At 43.7% G+C, this 16,436-nt stretch overlaps 1 protein-coding gene across 5 annotated transcripts in view; it reads right to left on the reverse strand.

Moving 5' to 3' along the window:
* EHBP1 (EH domain binding protein 1) overlaps nt 1–16,436 on the reverse strand; it is a 210,753-nt gene that overhangs the window by 8,174 nt on the left and 186,143 nt on the right. The window lies entirely within an intron of this gene.

The following is a 16,436-nucleotide window of genomic DNA, read 5'->3' on the forward strand; positions in this document are numbered from 1 at the left end:
TTACATGACATTTCCCAGGCTGAACAACACATTTCAGTTCGGTTTTTGCAGTATCAGTCTCTCAGATCATTGACCAGTACAAGGCAGATCCTCAACTGGGAAAAATATTAAATGACAAAAATACCCTGTGTCCTGCAGCCCACTGCTGTTGGCACCTGCAGTGCCTTGGCCGGCGCTCGCCCCCCGCCGCCCTCCGGGCAGGAGGCTCCCGCAGCCCCCCGCCACGCGGGAGACTCCGCGGCACCGTCCCGGCGCCCCGGGGCCGCGGGGCGGGTGGGGGGGAGAAGGGCAGGGAGCCGCCGGGGGGCTGCGGACCCTCCTCGCTGAAGCCCTCCGGGGTGGCTGCTCCTCTGCCTCGAGCCACCTGCCTTTCTCGTGGCTCAGCTGGAGCCGAGGAGCAAACACTGCACGTTCCTCCCGGAATTACAAACCTCGCATATTTTGTATGAATGAATCTGCGAAGAAAGCTGGAAGAGCAGCAGAAGAGCACGAGCCAGCAGCCCCGAGCCCTTCTCCCAGCTTCGACACTGATTCACCGGGAGACCAGGGGCAGCACTCTGTATTTAAGCATCTTGGGTATAATAATCATGTTTGTAAAGAGTTTGGAAATCTCTGATACAAGGCGCTGCGTACTCGGGGAAGGTGTATTATTAACTTAAACCATAGGAGCGCAAGTTGCGGAGAAGCATTTTCCAACATCCGAAGCTGGAAAGATACCAAAAAAAGATGTGCCAGAAAACTTGTGCTAAGTTTCCAGTTTCTGGCCGTTTGCTTTTGAAACGGCTGCACACGGGTGCGCGCCGCACACGTTCACACCCAAGCGGCGGCAGCGTGCAAGCCCGGAGCCGCCCGGAGAGCCCCTTCCTCCCCGGGCTCGGACCTGCTGCACGCCCAGAGGGACAAGGGCCTTCTTGGTTTGCTTCTCCCCTCTGTGGCCCAGGGGCTTGATGGATCCAGGCAAGGGAAGGAAAAGGAGCTTCGAGAGGAGCGAGGCAGTTTGGGGCAGGGACCCAGGCGGAGAGAAGAATTTACGCCACTTGGCCGTTCTCGTTTTTCCCGTGAGCCGTTTGGCACGTCCTTCTCTTTCGTGCCAGACGCCCCTTGAGGTCCTGTTATCCCCCTGAGATGCTCCTGGCCTACGTGGCTGTCCCGGGGGGGAGGAGGGGGGGCTCTCAGGGCACCCGATCCGTGGCGCGGGCCGGCGGCTGCTCTGCAGGCAGGTCCCAGCTCCCGCGGCCCCGGAGCCGCCCTCTCCCCCACGCGCCCCGCTCCCGGTTCGGCGCCGGAGGGCGTCACGCCACGCTCGCCCAGCATCTGCAGCACCGTCCGGCAGCGCAGCGCTCCGCCAAGCAGGATTAAGACTATAGGTAGAGTTTGCTGTTAAGTTACAGATCAAGGGAATCGCTGTTTTGGTCCAGCTATGGGGTCCGCCTGGAGAAGCAGACGACACTCGGCTTCACCAAGGCGAGCAACCTTTCCTTGCAAGGTACCAAGTTCTTCCTTTTTCAGGGGGAGAGAGGGATGGGAAGGACTGCTTTTTTAACCGTGCAAAATACCAGTTTGTTCTGTGATGCATGAGATTGCCACAGTGCAGGCGAAAGAAAAGACCCCACAGCTAGGCACACCGTGGCTAGACTCACCTCTGACTCACTTTATGACACTAACTTTCTTGTTGGCGAGGTGGCCTGGGACCTCTGGGTAGAAGACGTCATTAGAAATGCAAGCTCTGACTGTGTTTGATTTTGCAAGCCTTTAGAAACGCACAGCGACGAGACGCAGAAACGTTTCAGGGGAGTCGCGCTCGTTTGCACCAACTGAGGAGCTGAACCTTAATTTTATGATGCGAAGCGCACAAACTGAAGATACCACCTTCTATTAACGCACGCCTCCGCCACGTGAAATAAAGTTAGTTGCGACGTATACTGAGCAAAGGCCTGGGGAAAGCTCGCCTGTTCCCAGCTTAACAGGTGTATATTCTAGTATTTTTATGCTGACACTGAAGCATATGGAATATCCATAGAATAGGTCGTTTTACAGCGACTTAACAAAGTCTTTATTGTTTTGCAGAATTTTTAATCTTTTCGGGGAGCTGTTTTTGTCTTCACTTTGGACCATGTGATGCCCTAACACTGGTCATGTGATATCGGCTGCGATAGGCACAAATCCCCGGGCAGCAACAAAAGAAGAAAGAGTAAAAAGAAAAAGCTGAGAAAAAGCTTGCAATTTGGAAAAAGGCCAATTGTACCCTGGTGAAGGCCTTTTTGATCACTGAAATGACACATGTGTGCAATATTAATAGCAGTAGATCGTGATATTTTATTTGTTGACCACGAGCTTTTAAATTCTTGTGCATATAGCCAAAACAGATTCTTCTCCTGCAAGCAAAAAATAGAGGAACTGCCACATATATAGTTTTTAAATAGCACTTTTCAAAGAACACAGTGCCATTAGCTAATTTACTTCTTTCTTTTTTTTCCTTTGGTGAAAGGATGCCTGCAAAACACTTTCAACAAAGAAAAAGTGAGTGTTATTACAGCAGCAAGACTGCAAGCTAAACTCACACTGACAACTTCTAAAGCAAAATAGAAAAATAGCTTTTCCTCAACTCAATTTCACCTTTTCACTCAGTAAAGCTGTTCTGCTGCTGTGGTTGTTTATGTTTCCGTTTTCCAAGTGTAAAACAAGTGCTTAATTTACTAGCTACAAATGTTTGAAAACGAAAATTGGAAAAATATCTGTGTTGCTTTCTGAAAAAAAATACTATACAGATTATTTAAATGAAGTGAAAAACACATTTGAGAACAAATCGATACTATGGATGCAAACCCCTTATCTGAGCCAGTACAAGAAGATGAAAATCTATAAATAGCCCACACATCTTAAACTTATTTTTTTTTCCGGAATACATGCATTACACTATTGTTTTAGATAAAAAACAACAACAACAACAACAACAACAAAACCCTTTTAAAGCTAGTAAGTTGGACCATTACAAATTAATCCTGACTTTAATAACTGGTTAAAGACCCCTTCAGCTTTATAAGTAACAAAAAATATTAAAGCCTGTGATCACAGCGAGCTTTTCTCATTTCTCCTCTAACCATTTGTTATTTAATCCAATACTAGTAATCCAATTTGTCCATCAGACTTTTAAAGGGCAGAATGCAACTTCCTCAGCTTAGACACTTTTCAAAGTACAATATATTTTTCAAATGAATGCTGGATGTTTCATTTTTTTCCCCAACTGTTCCTAGCTCTAATGTATGAGGAAAAAAAGAACAAGATGAACATTGTTCGTACTGATTAAGTAAGAGCTCATTAAAGAGCTGTCAGTGCCGTACTTTGAATATGCATGAAGCATATAATCAGATCTAGTACCGTCACTAGAGGAGAATACGGTAAGTACAAAGGATTGATTTAATTACTTAGAGTGGGCTGCGGTGGTAAAGCAGTCTTGTTAGCGCAAAAAGAAAAGGAGGTTGTATTCTGGCACGGTTAGGGGAAAAAGGCAGTTTTAGCTTCTGCCACAATACCTAATCTCAGGATAAAGCACTTTACATTGTAGCTTAAAATGAAGACTGTCAGTTTTCTAAAAAGCCCGGAATTCATCTCATCTTGTTTAACCTCACCTGGTTAACTATCTAGCAGCACATATTTATTCTCTGGAACACACAATTACGGCTATACCTTTTTATCGTAGGGTTCAATTAATGACTTCTGAAAACAGTCTTCAAACAGGGCTGGCCAGAGCTGCAAACATCACATGCATGCCGAACGCAGAGCAAGAGATTTGAAAAATGCAAACCCAGAAACTAAGACGGAGCTGTGAGTACGCCCGTCTTTACGGAGAAAGACAATACAGCCTTCACAGCCGTACTTCAGTCCTGGATATTCGCTGATGAGAATTTCTGGCAGGGATTCTCTAATTTCTTTTCCTTTTTGTTCCTCTTTTTTTTTTTTTTAATAAAATAAAAGGGGGGGGGGGACCGGCCGTGTTTTATTCCTCCTCGAGGAATGCTCTCACGTCAAGTCTCCGGGCCCTTTTTCCAGTGTCCTTGTCCGGCCCGAGGGCAGAGGGATGCGGGCTCAGCTCCCCTCCTCACTTGACATCGTCCGGCACCCTCCTCGCCGATTAGGAACGGTCCCAACCCCGAGCCGGGCAGAGCCCAAAGACGCCGCGACCCCCCTCCCCTGCACCTACCGCCTCCCGACCGCTGCCTCTTGGTACCGCACTACAGCAGCTCCCGCAGCACAAAGTTTGGTGATTTTGTCCCTACAAGGCAGGCTTGTAACAACAGCCAAAAAAAAAAAAAAAAAAAAAAAAAAATCCATTCTTTCCTCCTGTGGTTAATCACACGTATTCAAATATGATCTTCGTGCTGGTTATTCAGCAATGACTTGAGCCAATTTTCATCTCCAATGCTCAAGAATTACAAGCCTGTTTATATGTTAGCCGTTTTTGAGAACAATACCAGCGACCAGCTTGTTTTAATGCCGAATGGCTTCCAGGCAGTCTTTTTTTAAAAAAAAATACCTTTCCCTTCACATTCTACAGGATTTACAAATGAATTTTTGTTTAAACTGTAAGCTAATTATTTGTTAAATATTTAAATAAGGAGTATTTTGACAAATAGCTATTCTCTTCTTTTTTTTTCTTCCCCTGCTAAAAATACTTCCAAACCCACCTCGTGTGATCAGCTATCTATCAGTACATATATGTGCCATTAGATCCATTATGTTTAAGCTCTCTGGGCAGCTAGTCATTAGATAAACCAAATATGGATTAACATAGTAAAACTGTACATTGCTAAGAAAACAAAGTGCTACAAAACACTGTGAATACCACTTAAAAGGAAGAAAAAGCAGCAACGTGCAGGGACAAGATTAGTTTACAGTGTAAATGGATGAACACAGTAACTTCTCTACACTTTATACTGTTGTAAATCTGTCAAGATAAGCCAATGGATTAATATTAAAAAAAGAAAAAATCCTTACATGTAAATGTATTTAGCTGTTGTGCAAAAATGACTTACAACCTAAAGAAGATAAATAATAAAGGCTTTCTATCAGCATCCAAGCCCAGCCCTTTCAATGTGGCAAGAAATAACAGGTTCACAGAGAGCACTTTGTGCGCCCTCTTAGGCAGCAGTTGTTTTTAAATTTTATTTGCACTGTGTATACTGCGTGCCACGGTGTCAGGGTGAAACACAGAAAACTCCGCGTCTCCCCATTTACCTCCCCCGAACGACGTGAAAAACAACCTACTTAAGGCCGAGCCCATTCTTCACCCATTTGCTGCTGTTTACCCACAGTTTTAAAACAGAATAGAAGAAGCTTTCTTCACTCCGCACACTTGGGTGAAGAGGCCAGCGGGAGAACGCCAGCGCATGCGAACTACAGCGGGCGAATAATGGCCAAAACGGGCCAACTTCACTCTGCCCCTCTTCTGGAGGACGGTGCTCTTTGTTATTTGACAGAAGCTAGCTGGCCACCAAGAGCCAGACAGATGCCAGCAATTTCCAGCGATTTCACTGGAAGGTTTTTTGAAAGCGGACACCGCCGCGTTTATTTGCCCGCCAGAAGAAGTTGCAGGCATCCAACTGGGGCGACGAGTTTTTAGGGCTTTCTGGATTGGGAGCGACTGGGGCGTCTACCTGCGGGAGACTGTGATTGCCAAGTGAAGAGGAGTTCTAGGAGGTGTCCTGTCTTGTCTCGTAAGGACCGGGGAAAATTCAACGGCGTGGAAGCTTCAGCTTAAAACTGGAAAAAAGAAGCACCTTCCCTCAAAGCCTCATCGTTTAGCAGCAGAACTCCTTGCCGCATGGCAACGTTGAGACTAAGAGCTCAGCAAGAGCTACAGCCAGGTGGAATGGATGTATGGGAAGGCCAAGTGGTAAGAGTAAATACTGACACAAACAAACAAAAAACCCAAGAGGCAGGAATCAGATCCTCCTGCTTCAGGACATAAGCTAACTTTTAATTTTTAGAGGTTAAATGAAGCGTTCCCTGGGGACAGGTTACCATAAGCAGAATTTCTTTCACCTGCCTGGATTCAACCTGTCCCTCCAGCAGACAGTAAGAGTACTTATGGTTGAGACCACTGGGCCACGATAGCCATTACAGCTTTAAGAGAAGGACACACAAGAAAGGAAGAGAAGCAACACTGTATGTCTTAGCCGAGCGACCTCACATCACAAACAAAGCATAAGCGAAGGTCTCAAACCCTTTGAAATCAACGGCAGACTTTCCACTGCTTTTAACAGTCTTCTGATCTCGCTCAGTGTGAACAGTTAATGCCCAAATAAGCTATAATTTTTAAGGCAAATTACTAAATTTAACAAATACATAATAGAAAAGCCTACGTTCACAACAGATACTCTTCATAAAGAATAGGACACCAGCTGTATCTCAAAAGGCATCCAACTCAGTCGAAAGCTGTGGTGGATTTTTTTAAACAGCTAGTGATCTGGGGCCTAACAGTTTCTAGGTGAAACTGAGGCACCCTAGAAGAGACCAATTTTCTGAAAAACCCACCTCTTTCCAGGTATCTCACAATACAAGCTCCTGTGCAGGAGTTACTCCTAAAAGCCTACGCTGGACAGGCAGGATGGACTTCATCAGACCTAACTTGAGGGATCTAATACTCCTCTGTACCTCAGCCGGTCCCCTCAGCTCCATTGCTTGCCTGCAGGAAGGAGTTTTTCACAAAGTTGTTATTTTGGATGGCTGGGAGGAATCTCCCTCTGCGGGGGGTGGGGGATGGCGGTCAGTTTTGCCCCAGGGCTATGCAGTCAGCTTTCTAACACACACAGCTGGTGGAGCTGAGTCCCACCTGGAGCCTCAGTTGCTCTTACTGAAGCAGGTCCCGTGAGGATAGGAGTAGAGAGCAATTAAACTAAACTAAACTTTCAAAAAACTGTATCCTCACTTTCAGAGGACAACCCAAGACTTCAGCTGAAAATGTCAGTTTGGCTTAAAATAACTCTACAATGGTCCAAGTGTCCAAAGAGAAACTGCAGTAGGCACCTCAGTATGAATACATGGGCAGCTTCACTTCGAACTTCACGCTCCCTTCCAGATTTACCATAGCCAGCTTTCTTCCAGAAAACGTTTTCCTTTCACTGAGCAAAGACCTCCTTAATTATTAAAAAAAAACAAACAAACAAACAAAAAAAAAACGCTAAAAACAAATAAGAACAGCCAACAACAGATAAACAGGATGGCATTCTTGCTTAGATGACACTACAGAAGACCTAGCTATCAGATGAAGCCCTAATACAATTCTCCTAGCCTGAACTGATGGCCAAATGCTTAAGGAACATTGGAAAGGCAAATTCATGGCCAATAACTCAGTGTCTGAGAGTGGTTCTGTAGGAGACATTGATGTCCACACAATAAAGTCTCATAACGGTAGGTAACGACCACCAAGAATCTGCCACGCAGCGTTGCACTACGGCGCACTGACCATTTCAGCCCCCCAAAAGTACTGTAACCCTAACAAAACGGAGTCGCTGCCAAGTGAACTCCTTTATCATAAGAACATATGAAAGTAGCTTACTACCAAGCAGGAAACATTTAAGTTCTTTGGTTTCTGAAACATCATAAACCAGGCAGCGTATTTAAAATTTGGAGAGCTGTGTAAACAGAACTTCACGGCTCTGACCACATCTCAGAGTGTCTTAGGATTTACTCTGCTTGGAACAGGACTGGCTCGCAGCAAGACAAACATCTGTGGGCTGCAGTCTTGGCAACCTCGATTATCACAGGACTGAAGCTTTAATGAAAGACAAACTGCCTGAAAAGTGATGATTTTCTTGGAGTATGTACTCTGCTATTTTACACTACAAGTCAACACAGTGACCACTAGAAAATAATAAATATCCCACCTTTAGGACAGCATCTGCACAAATCTCATAGCACTGAGCAGGGCTTGCACTGCTAGAACCAGCACATGTCCTTGATCACCTGATGGAATTGCTAGTACCCATATTTTCCAGCGTAGCACAATTTCAGAAGACACATGGGCTTGGAGAATGGATGCACCAGACCTTTGCTAGCAGCACAGGAAACAGGTGCCTTTAACTGATACACTTGAGTACCTGAAGCTACAGAAAAACAGTAGTTCATGCTTGGAAATTCACCAAGAGCAGGAGACCATCTAGGAGGTCAACTGTGTTGCTTGCAGGTTGAAAAGTAGATGCTTTCTTAAAAGTGACAGTAATTTCTCTACTGCTCCTGACTGCTCCTCAGAGCAGTTCATGCCCCACTTGCTTGCTTATATGTGAAGTGAAGGCTGACTAAGATGCTGAGAGAAGGCTTACTAAGACGCTGAACTGAGGGGAAAGTAAACCTTTGTCTTTGGGTCGTGCTCTGGTAGGAGACATATTATCTCATTTTTACCAAATGTTGTCTTATTTCCTTCAGAACATCGTCTCTTGGGGCGGGGAAGGGATGGTGGATAGTGAGAAATGACCTGTTCAATGGACAGTGCTGAATTTAACACGGACAACCGCCTGAAGTGAGGTGATGGCTGGTATTGAATGTCACCTGGTATTGGTGTTAATGAAGATGACTGCTCTTACCGGTGGTTGACAGACTTGTGCTTCTGGCATCAAAAACTTCCCTGAACTAAATGGGCAAGTTCAGTTAGGTTCAGGTGTCCTGGGGCCCCACAGTTTCTAGTGCTGACAGCAAAGTGTTTTTGGTGGTGTGAAGGAGAACCCCCCCCCCAAAAAAAAAAAAAAAAGTAACAAAACAAAACAAACAAGGCTTTCTATAGACTGAAGTGGCATCTCAGGCAGGGAGTCCTAGGGTATCCAAAGTGCCTTTCTCTTTACAATCAGGCATTAGAGAAAGCTAACTCCCAGGCAGGAAGCCAAAGACCGTGCCTACCACATGAAAGATCGTTTATAATGCAATACCACAAAGAAAGATGGAAATCAGTTAAAAGAAGCAAGTGTCTGTTGGGTCTTGCAAGACTTTTGGAAGGCTTGCAAGTCTATTCATAGTGCCTAGGGCACTCCCAGAGTGGCCTCCTGCTACACGGACAACATTGGGTTAAGATTCACTTCTCCAAACTGGCTTCAAGCACTTTGTTGACAGGTTCTTTTAAGACAATGATGAGTCTATAGCCAGCGAAGTACATGGAGAAGAGGCCTACTTATCTTTCTGTCCTTAGGCAGCCAATGGCAATTCTGTGTTACTTTAAGAAAATGTAAATATTGCTATTTTAGCTGCTGTGTTTCTTTAACAATTTAATGCACTTGTTCTGGGAAGGTTAAACAAGCATGCTGCCTGCTTCTGGTCTCAAAAGAGTCTCCTCCTGGGAACTTCTGCCTACAAATATAGACATTAAGACTGAAGACACGTGAATTAGAGAGTAAGAACAGTGTACTCCGGATGCTGACATGGTATATTTACTCAATGGGAGCTCTTCAGCTGTAGAAATGCTGGACATTCAGAAAGGTGTGACAGGCTGATCTTCCTTTACCAAAAAAAGTGAGCTAAGATTGCCTCACAAGAACTTCTAAAAGGGGAGTTAGAGACCAGAGAGGAATGAGTTTACCAGTAAGAGACTCTGTGGAGCCAGCATGACAGATGAGAAACAGGAGAAAGGCTGACAAGCCTCAAGAGCTCAAGAAGTTCTCAACGGTTCAAAAATACGTAACTGGTGACTACAAAAATAGTACTTGTACAGAAATTAATGTATGAAAGGGACAGATCTGGACCCTTATGACTCATTTCAGTAAATCAGCTTACTAGCTTGCCAATTCATTTGCAATAACGAGTTTTAATGAATGGCTTTGTGCAGTTTGTCTACAATTTTAGTAGGCGTTTCTACAGAGCTCTGTGGGCTTCAGTGTGATAAAGTCGGCCAGGTTACACTTACAGGTGACATGCAAGCCTGGTTACCATACTGTAAACCAGGCCCAGACCATAACATGGTCACACTTCATTCATCCAGAGAGATTTGGTGGTTGCCAAAACTCACATGATCTCATCCTTGGAGCAATTCAACATACCTAAACCCATGAGAGAGAAGCATCTCATGAAGCATTTGATAATATTGCTCAGTTTCAAAAACGTAGCATCTACTGATGCATAGTTCTGTGAAATGTTATGAAGTTACACTAAAAATCACTGATCATCTTCTTGTTTTTAAATGTCAAAACCCTTTCTTCTGTCCCACACTATTTGCTATTAGTGGTTTACTGCATTTACTTCCCTGTCCAGCTACAACGGTCTGCTTATATGTATGCACAAAGATCTAGGCATGTTCTGCTTATGTTTCCCCAAGCAAAGAGCCACAGCTACACTCCTCCTAAGGAGATGACAAGGCAGAGCTGGCCCAGCCGCACAGGTGAGTTTGAATAAGAAGAAGAGTTAGTGGAGGGAAGCATATTTTGAATACAGAAGTAAACAAAAGTACCAAAGGCACTTTTGGTACTAAGGCAAATACACGAGCGTATCCTTTCCTGCTGATTGCCAGGACAGCCACAAAAACCATTTTTAAACAGAGCCCCTCTCTCACGCAGAACTGAACTGCTGACTACAAACGTGCATTTACTTCAATTTTATTTAAAAGACAAAACTTGTTTAAGAGAGTATGACACCTCCTCCTACCTTAGCTGTCCCTCCCCAAGCACAGATTTGTATTATGGACTGACAGACTCGACTAAGAAGCATTCGAGACAGAATAATGCAGACTGGTAAATGCAGCTTGGTAATCAAGTTTGTGAAAGCGTAGGGCATATGAGGGATTTATTTTTGATAGTGAATCTATACCCATCCACGTCAGCTAGTGCCCATTGAGAAGCAGAACACTCCAAGTTATTAATACAGCTAAAGGCGGTAGAAAAGAGATCAATGACAAAAATCACCTGGTTTAAAAAAAAAAAGAAAAAAAAGTAAAAGGTGTTACATTAAAAGGGCTTTTACTTTGCATGCAAAACAATATGGAGAAACCTGTATTTTAGCACTTGCACTTAACAAGCACTCCAAAGTATGCCAGGATGAGAACAGAAACCCATCCTTTCTAATAATCTTGTGACAAAAGCTAAAAGACATCATCCTATTAACTAGTGATCTCAACTGCTAATGCAGAGTACTTCCTGGTGCCTTTTATGTAGAATGCTGCTATTAAAAAACCACTAAACATTCACTGCGAACAACACAGAATCATTCATCTTTTATCAGCATCTCTTGTTAGAAGAGTATGAGAGGGGCTGGAGGTGTCATTGATATTATAGAGTGGAAATTAATCAGAAATTTTTCTCATATTTTCCTCATCACACTAATTTACTTTTGTACAAATTTCCCCCTGCTAAAAAGTTCATACCCAGCCCCCTGTTGTACGCTTTTAAGTTGAGAATATTCAACGAGTGCGTCAACTGAAAGGCACCAGGTCCTAACACAAAAAGCATTCGAAATTCTCATTTAGTTGTCTTTATTTTGCTAGCGCCATGTGGTCCTTGAAGATGTAGAAAACATGGGAAGCCGAGTAAAGATCAGAGCAAGCTCATTAGCATTCTGACAAAATTGGAGTGGTGGAGATGTATAGTTTGCCTAGTTTGTCGTTTTGAAAGCTACCGGTGGTAAGCTCTCTATCGCATTGTGCTTTTGTCTTTTTTGGGGGTTTTCAACGCAGCGGGGTGTTTGTTAGCCTGCGTTTGCACAGTGCATTGTGGGAACCTTTCCTGCACATTCAGCCCATATAGTATCATTCGAGTTCAAGTCAAAAAGTTTTTTTTTTTCCCCCTCCCCTATTTATTTAATAATAACCTATCCTAGTGCATAAGCCTCGCCTGGCTGTCAAAACCCATCCTGCTGGACACCTGCGTTACAAAGTTAAAAAAAAAAGAAAAGAAAAAAAGGCATAATAAAAATAAAATTAACACCGAGTTGCATTTAAAAATAAAACCTTTTAAACGTGTTGCTAGTTTCCTTCAAAGGACAAGATAAGAAGAAATTAATTTAAATTCTACTGTTTACAATAAACTAGAAATGAATTTGAGACAGATCCAGTCGATTAGAATTCAAAAGAGACTCTGTCACTGCCTAAGATCCCAATTCTATTTCAGAGACTCTTGAAGGAAAGATTGGTTTATGCTCCAGAATTATGTAAATAATGAATTACCTCTTAGAAGACCTAAAGAAGTTATTACTCTGGTCATTTGAATTTTTTTTTTTTTTTAACACAAGGCTCACTTTGAAGGGCTAAAAGGGCTACATTAATGCTGCTATTCGACATGAACGTTTCCAAGTTGCAATGAAATGGATAAAGGTCTTTTTGGATGAATTTATCTGCTAAATCCTTGTGGTTGCCCTCCTATCTCGGATGATGACCCAAAAGAATGTCAACAGCTCATTTCCCAGGAAGCGGGAAGGAGTCACTACGCAAGCCATAATCTGCACGTTCGCAAAGCCCCATTTCAAACATTACGTTTCACAAGCTGTTTAAAGAGATTTTTTTTCTCTCATCTCGACTATCCTAACAGTGCTTTGGACATCAGTGCTTCTGGAACGACAGCTCTAACAAAGTTGAAACACGACTTCCGTGCATGGCTCCACGTTCTGATTTTTACGCAGGGTATTTGCATGTATTGTATATACACACGCACATATGCACATACACACAAAACACAATACGGGAGTGCTTGCATACTCACAAACGCTTCCAATTCACCTTGCAAAATGCTGGCCGCCATGTAGAAGTGGCAAGTAAATAATAAAAATTAAAAATGTATTAAGTCACCCCTAATTCACTCATTGTATTTTTTTTAGTATAATTGGTGTCAAACTGCAATAATTGCAAATATCCTTTTGAACAGTAGAATAAAACGCCATTTGAAGTGAGTTGCAATGGTCTAGGGACTGATACAGTAAATTTTACAATGGAGTGTGGATTAAAGATTTATTTACTTAGCGATGAAGAAAGGATAAACAAATATTAAGAGGAAGATCCACTTTATACAAAACCTTCAAAATTGTTTTTCCTTGTTATGTGCTTGGATGGCATCCAAACAGTTTGTCCAAATAGCATTAGAGCTGCGGCAAGCCTCTTCTTACCCGGAAAACAAACGGCCAGGCCAAGGGGAAAGCGCTGGGCTTTAGGAACAACAAAAGGACGAGCAGGGAAGTTCCTCGGGACAGAAACAGCTGAAAACCCTGCGTCGCTCTGACAGCGCGCACTGACAGAGCTGCATTTGTCTGTCACATTTAATTTCTAAATTCATTCTGCGCCCTTAGGAAATACAGCGGGTTTCATCAGGGAAGGGGGAGGTTGCAATGTTCAAGCTATATATGCAGACCCCTATACCCCCCCCACCCCGCTCAACCCAAAGCCCAGCCCTCAGAGTTAAATAGCAGAGTCGTTATTTTAAGATCAACAAAATTTAGGCTTTTGCCAGCTTCAAGGTTCCCCCATTGTTTCCAATCTGCTTTTAAACACTTACTTCCAAATAACCTGAAGACTGTTCTACGCGCTACAGTAAGGACGACCGAGTTATTTTCTATACTTTGCAACGTGCTTATAGCTGCAAAATTATTTATCTCCTTCACTGCATTCCGCTAGGAAAGTTTCGTCAGTAGGAATCGTCTGGACCAGCCATATCAAATTAGAGGGCAGTCAGGAGTGTCTAAGTCCAGCTTTAAAACAAACATCATAACAATTACTTAGCCATATGGAAAATAGGGTATGTCTTTCCTGAAAGCTTTTATACATTTTCTATCTCAAATTTCAACTTCATTAGAAACTATTTCTGACTAGCAAGCTGCAAGATTGCTAAATATCTGACTGTGAACTCACCATGAAGACGGAGACTCTTTTTAATGGCAGAACTTTTCCCAGATGCAAATGAACAATAATCTAATTTCGAGAGTAAATTAACTGAAGGATTCCTTTCCGTATGTTCCAAAGTTCCCCGCCATTAAGTGGCAGCCGAAACTTATGTAACGCACGCACCCACACGCACCCGTACCCCCACACGCCTGCCGCGGCAGCACCCCCACCAGCGCCAACCTGCGTCTGCAGAAGAGCTCCCATTGTGCTTATGTTTAGGTTCCTACGACTTAAAGGCCAGATGTTTCACAAATGACCAACAATTGGAGGTTAGAATAAATTAATGACTGATTTCTGAGCTTTGATGGAATTAAGCATACTTCTTTTCTCAACGTGCCATGTGAATGTTCCCCCGTTAAACTTTTTTTTTTTTTTTTTTTTTTTTGACAAGTGAGGCCACCCGGCAGAAAGCAACTGATGCAAAACCCAGGAGTAATCCCTCTGTTTAGTTCAACACTGTGGTTAGCCTTAACACTGCCTCTATTATCCAATGGATTTAGAGAAACTTTCATTTATTTGTTGGCCTCAGTCTTCAACTTTGTTGCCTCCTTTAAAGACCTCAAGGCCCATTGCTATGTAAATACATTTGCATACAGTCACAAAGCCGCGTCCTGGGCCGCTGATTAAACTTGCACAACTAGATAGCTGCAGCGCGCAGGTTTGTGAGCTCCGCACAAGCCCTTGCACAAGCACGGGCGAGCGAAGGAAGCCCGCGCCAGCTCTCGCTACGCGAACGCCCGACGGAGCCAGGGACGCTGCTGCCCGTCGCACACCATGTTACAACACCGGGGTGATGCGAGATTTGTAAGGGACAAAAAAAAAAAAAAACTTCCTCATTTAGGCGCTGTTAACATCAGCATGTGATCTGTCCTAAAACATCACCTTCTTTCCTGCTCTGCTCCTCTTGCAGAGGGACGACCGAATATCCCCACCGCAGAAGTGAGGATTCACAGCTAGCGGTTTTTCCCTTGTTTTTTCTCACTGCCTCTGTTCATGAAGAGTAGCTGCAGTATAATGTATTGTTCCGTACCACGCACAACGCAGCCTTCTCGCGGCCCATTCAAACATAAAGCTTTGCACCCAGCAATTCTATCCCGAAACAGCACCGGCATTAATCCCCGCAATTACAACCCGCAGCAAACGCGGGTGGGCAGCCAGCGCCGTCTCCCCATCCCCACGTCCAAAACACCCGTACCTTGAAGGTTTATGTTCGGTAAGAGGGGCGTGAGGGACTTCAAGCGCGTACAAAGAACTGGTTTTATAACTTCTGGCGACTGATGACTGTGGGTCAGGAATTGCAACTTAATATATTGTTCTGGTGTATATTTAAGGACCTAGCACCTTCCTCAGGAGCTCAGCGAAGGTGGCACAGGATTGAATCAGCCAACTCGTGGAAGTCCAGAATTGGTTGGGTTTGAGTTTTTGGGTTGGGGTTTTTCGGGGGTTTTTTTGTTTGTTTGTTTGGTTGGTTGGTTGGTTGGTTTTGTCTTGAGTTTTACATCTCCAGAGTGAAATATGCCTTCTCTTGCATAGGAACTCCTTTTTTTTAATATAGTCTAAAACAATTTGAATACATAACTTCTAAAAAACATATTGTAGCATTTCTCAAGTCCACTACTATTTTAAAAAGTGAAGCAAATATATATAAGTATCAAACTCAATCACATATGAAAAAATACCACCTACTAGAAGCTGACTTGTGTAACTGGAAACATGCTAATGAAGGCACCAGCATAATTCATAAAACAAGTCTGATTTACAATTTATCTTCCTTATTACCGAGAGCATATGTGAAGTCTCTGCTGCCCCATGTAAATACTATACACAAAACCCGATTTCTCTCCTTGGACTAAGCACATCAATGCAAAAGCAAATGAACTACCAAAGTGCCCTAATTAACAATTTTGCAAGTGAATGCAGACATCAGTGCCGCATGCAGCCATTACAGTCCATTCCAGGCCATATCTGTTTCTGTTAACATTTCAATAGACCAATTAAATGACCTTTCCCCCCCTCAAACTCAATTAAGCTATTTGAACATCAATTGATAACTTACCATGTATTTATGCAAAACGTGCAAGCAAGAGATTCATTTTTCAATCCTAATGATGTTTCTAAGAAGAGAAAAACTCTGGTAACTCTACTGTAGGGGTATTCCCCATGGATGGGGCCACAGGCTGGATCCCCCCAAGGAGCCAGTGGCCACCTTGGCACTGGGGTGGGCAGGTGGAGAAGGCAGGTGTGAGGCACATCTTCTCCCATGCCATTTGGTCTCTACCCTGCAGTGCTGGGCCACCTTGTGAGCCCCACTCCACCTGCCCCCCCCCCCAAAAAAAAATAAAAGAAAAAACATGAAGATAGCCATCTCCTTCGGCTTTCTGGAGTATCACATCACCGGGTCATGGCCAGCAGGCTGGGAGGTGGCACAGGATTGAATCAGCCAACTCGTGGAAGTCCAGAATTGGTTGGGTTTGAGTTTTTGGGTTGGGGTTTTTCGGGGTTTTTTTGTTTGTTTGTTTGGTTGGTTGGTTGGTTGGTTGGTTGTTGTCTTGAGTTTTACATCTCCAGAGTGAAATAGCTAAGGGGTGCCACCATG

Source organism: Rhea pennata, chromosome 3, assembly GCF_028389875.1.
Source record: "Rhea pennata isolate bPtePen1 chromosome 3, bPtePen1.pri, whole genome shotgun sequence".
NCBI lineage: Eukaryota > Metazoa > Chordata > Aves > Rheiformes > Rheidae > Rhea > Rhea pennata.